This window comes from Mauremys reevesii, linkage group 13 (genome assembly GCF_016161935.1).
Source record: "Mauremys reevesii isolate NIE-2019 linkage group 13, ASM1616193v1, whole genome shotgun sequence".
Classification (NCBI taxonomy): Eukaryota; Metazoa; Chordata; order Testudines; family Geoemydidae; genus Mauremys; species Mauremys reevesii.
Window position 1 is genome coordinate 10,514,400 of NC_052635.1, and position 4,499 is coordinate 10,518,898.

Below are 4,499 nucleotides of genomic sequence, written 5' to 3' on the forward strand. Positions count from 1 at the left end.
AGCCGCGGGAACAGCGAACCTCCCGCGGGCACGGCTGCGGTTCGCGGGTCCGGCGGCTCCGCTTGAGCTGCCGCAGTCATGCCTGCGGGAGGTCCAGCCGAGCCGCGGGACGAGCGCCCCCTCCGCAGTCATGCCTGCGGCAGGTCCGGTCGTCATGGCCCGGTGCACCTCCCGCAGGCATGACTGCGGCAGGTCCACCGGCCCAGCCTGCCGCCCCCTAGATTTGGCCGCCCTAGGCAACAGCTTGGTTTGCTGGTGCCTAGAGCCGCCCCTGAATGGAGCAGAGGTTCAGATGGGGAGGGAGGTGTCTGGCTAGCTGGCAGGGGGAAGAAAGCTTGTGGGTTTCTCTAAAAAGGAGACTTGATGTTTTAGCTTTACTTCTAGATGAGCCAATACTTAAGAGAGGTGCAAAGTGAAGGGTTGTTCGCATTTGGGGTTCTAGATTGGGACAATCTCTAGTCATTGGACCCATTTCTTTCACTTGGAGGTGGTACTGAGTCTAATGCATGACTTTTCTCTCTATCTTTCTTCTGCCAGCAAACTCAAACCATCTCTGACCATGGAGGAAAACCTTGAACTCCTTGATCAATGCTTCAAAAGTTTATTTCCCCTTCCTCCTCGGAGAAGATGAAAGAGGAATGTGAGACAGCAAAGGATGCTCTGCATATACAAGTACGTGACGACAATTCTCCTCTGGCACCATCCACTGTATTTCTGCCCCGCAGGCACTGGGTGATGGCAGTCACACATGGCCTCCCTGGCAAGGTTATGGTTAGCTTTCCCGGCCCCACACACAAATGATCTGTACTGAGCCTCACTTCTTCTCTTCCGGTTTCAGTTAATCTACGTGAGGTCCTTTGAAACCCTTTGCAAGCTAATGGAGACATTGCTGGAGGAAGCACCAACCGCAGACTGGTTCCAGGAAATGTTTGAAGTGAGTAGACCATTGAACCATGGTGGAGATTGTTTCTTGTGTTACAGCAGGGAAGAGTCAGAGATTTAGGGGGTCAAGCTTCAGTTGTGGAGGAATTTTCCACAACGGAGTGAATTTTAGGGAGAGAGCACCAAATTCTTCCTGGGATAAGCGGGCATGTGCCCCATTGAAATCCACGGAAGCTGTGCCATTTTATGCCAGGGCTGGATTGGCACCAAGTTCTTATAGTGTTGTTGACACTACTTGGAGCGGCAAGAAAATCACCACTGCAGTAGCCAAATCCAAGAGAACCAGTTGAAACTGATCACTTCTTCTAAGAGGAATTCATGAATATTGAGTTAAGCCCTGTGTATGGAAACTCATTCAGAGCAGACTTGCTGTTCCTCAGACATGAACAGAATATCGTGAAGAGCTGAGGGGTGGGGAGTTTGATGCATCTTCAGTATAAAAGTGAAGTTATAAAAGGAGCTCGGCTGGGGGAACTTCTCTGCTCTTATTCAAATTAATAAAAAGAAATGCTCCTCTCTGTCATTTTGCCACTCAATGTGGGAGAAGTTGCCCAGGAAACAGACCACAGCAGCAGACATCAAACAGCATGCAATGTGCTAGACAGCTCCCATCAGACAGTCTACAGCAGACATCACATACACGGGCCCAGATTCATCTCTCGTGTAACTCCTTTGGCTTCAATCGAGCTACAGTACACCAGAGGTGAATCTGGTCCCTGGGACTTGTCTAATGGAAGAGCCCCTTAGATATAGGTGTAATTCCTTTGCTACATGGAGGTCAGATGCTTTGGAGAGGGATTTTAGTGACAATTAAACCTGTTTAAGAGGAACTTTTGGGAGGGATTTTCTGGTACTAACTCTGTCCATTCCTCTGCTCTACCAACAGCTCCTAAGGACATGGTTCAGTTCAGGGAAGGAGTGGGAGAGAGAGAGGGCCTTGCAGGCCAGCACCCAGCTGCTGACTGTCTATCAAGAGACAGTTCATAGCACAGTGAGTATAGCCGTACTCTTCCTTGAGCTGACTGCCCTGCTTACATCAGAACTGACACTCAACGCAAATGCATGAAAAACTCTTCCAGGACAGCAGCTGGGATCTCAAGGTGACGAACATCCCTCTGCTTCCATAAGAGAGAGTTTTACACAACAATGCTGTGACCACACTGTGGGCAGACTGCAAGAAGTAGAGGGAGACAACCCCCAAACTGATGGCTTATTCTATCATTAGATTCACCAAGTCAACAACAAAAGAGCTTCCACCCTAGTTAACAAGATGCCAAACATGGTCCTCTTTTGGTATTCCAGACCTTGGCTCCCATGTAAACATCCATGTCTTGGAAGAGGGGGGAGGGATAGCTCAGTGGTTTGAGCATTGGCCTGCTAAACCCCAGGTTGTGAGTTCAATCCTTGAGGGGGCCATTTAGGGAACTGGGGTAAAAATCTGTCTGGGGATTGGTCCTGCTTTGAGCCAGGGGTTGGACTAGATGACCTCCTGAGGTCCTTTCCAACCTTGATATTCTATGTCTAATATAGTGAGGGGTTACTGGAAACCTGATTCGCCATATGTGGGGTTCACTGATCATAAAGGACCAGATGCTTATCCCCAGGTCAATGTGAATCTCAGGTCTTCCCCAAATATCACACTGTCAGCCAATCCTTAATAACTAAATCTAAGATTTATTGTTAAAAGAAAGAAGAGAGTTACAAATGGTTAAAAGATCAATATCCCCACAAGTGACTTTCAATGTTCATAATTCAGGATCACAACAGTGATGGAATAAACTGCTGGTTTGTAAAAGTCTCTCTGGAATCATCCCAACAGATCAGAATCCAAAGGCAGCTTAGATGTAAAGTCTGTTAGTTTTTCCAGGCATTTTCCAGGTTCTTCCAAATGATTATTTGGAAGATCTCTGTCCTATGGCTTACACTGTCCCTGTTTAACATTTAAGCAGACTAGAGATGATAGGATCAGGCCCGAGCCTTCTCTTTTATAGCTATTCTACCAGGCTGACAAGCCTACCTCACAGAAATTGTCACAGAAGGCCCTTCCCCCAATGCAGATGGCCTCTTGTACTTTGCTTTGAAGATAATCTTCTATTTCCTGTGCATACACAGTAAACTAGTTACATTCATTCACATAAGGTAATTAGCCATTCTTCCATTATAACACAGAAAGTTAAGCTGAAGATAATGTAGAAATGATTGGTTTCCTGAAGTGTCTTACATCTTTGATTTTAAGGTTAACTGAACACCTTGCACACATAATTAAGACAATTAAGCCATGAAAGGGAATTAGCATCCACAAGCTAATTTAGTTACATTGTGAAACTTCTAACCAGGTATAGATAATCACAGACAAGTACACTTAGCATCTATTGTTCATTTTTGAATGAGTTGATGATTGCTAGTCTAATACATCTCTTTGAAATTCACATGCAAGTGAACTGTCTTGATACAGCAGAAGTGCCTCTTGTTAAGTTATTATGGGTCATACACAGGTTGACTGGTCTGCCAGTGTCACAAAAATGCATTCTTGGTTCTTATGCTCCCAGGATGCTAAAGCTGAATTTCTATGTAATCAGCTAAGAACATAAACCATAACAGTGGCTATCCTGGATCCCCCAGAAGAATGGTTCATCTACCCAGTATCCTGTCTTCTGACAGTGGTGGGTGCCAGATGCATCAGAGGGAATGAACAGAACAAGGCAATTGTCAAGTGAACCATCCCCTGTTGGACAGTCTCAGCCCCAGCATCTGGCAGTCAGAGGTTTAGAGACATCCAGATCATGGGGTTGCATCCCTGACCATGTTAGCTAATAGCCAGAGATGGACCTATGCTCTGTGAACTCATCTAATTTTTTTTGAACCCACTTATACTTTTGGCCTTCACAACATCTCCCTGGAAATGAGTTCCACAGGTTGACTGCATTGTGTGAAAAAATGCTTCCTTTTTTTGTTTTAAACCTGCTGCCTATTAATTTCATTGGGTGACCCCTTGTTCCTGTGATATGTGAAGGGCTAAATAACACTTCCTTATTGACTTTCTCTACACCAGTCATGATTTTATAGATCTCTACCATAGTCCCTCTTAGTCGTCTCTTTTCCTAGCTGAAAAGTCCCTGTCTTTTTAATCTCTCCTTGTACGAGAAGTTGTCCCATACGCCTAATAATTTTTGTTACTCTTCTCTGTATTTCTTCCAGTTCTAACATATCTTTTTTGAGATAAGATGAGCAAAACTGCACTCAGTATTCAAGGTGTGGGGGTCCTGTAGATTTCTATAGTGGCATAATCATATTTACTGCCTTATTATCGATCCCCTTCCTAATGGTTCCTAACATGTTGTTAGCGTTTTTGACGGCAGGTGGAGCAGATGCTTTCAGAGAACTGTACACAATGACTCTGAGGTCTCTTCTTTGAGTGATAACAGCTAATTTAGGCCCCATCTGTTTGTATGTACAATTGGGATTATATTTTCCAATGTGCGTTACCCAGGTCAGAACAGGAATCAGGGGCACAATGTTACCAGACGTGCCCGTTACTTTGGGGAGGCTCATTAATT

At 45.3% G+C, this 4,499-nt stretch overlaps 1 long non-coding RNA gene across 1 annotated transcript; it reads left to right on the plus strand.

Moving 5' to 3' along the window:
• The first annotated feature begins 620 nt into the window (after window positions 1-620).
• LOC120379801 lies at window positions 621-1,885 on the plus strand. The gene is made up of 3 exons (XR_005587596.1): window positions 621-672; window positions 839-934; window positions 1,829-1,885. It is a non-coding gene; the product is annotated as an uncharacterized LOC120379801 (long non-coding RNA).
• The last annotated feature ends 2,614 nt before the right edge of the window (window positions 1,886-4,499 follow it).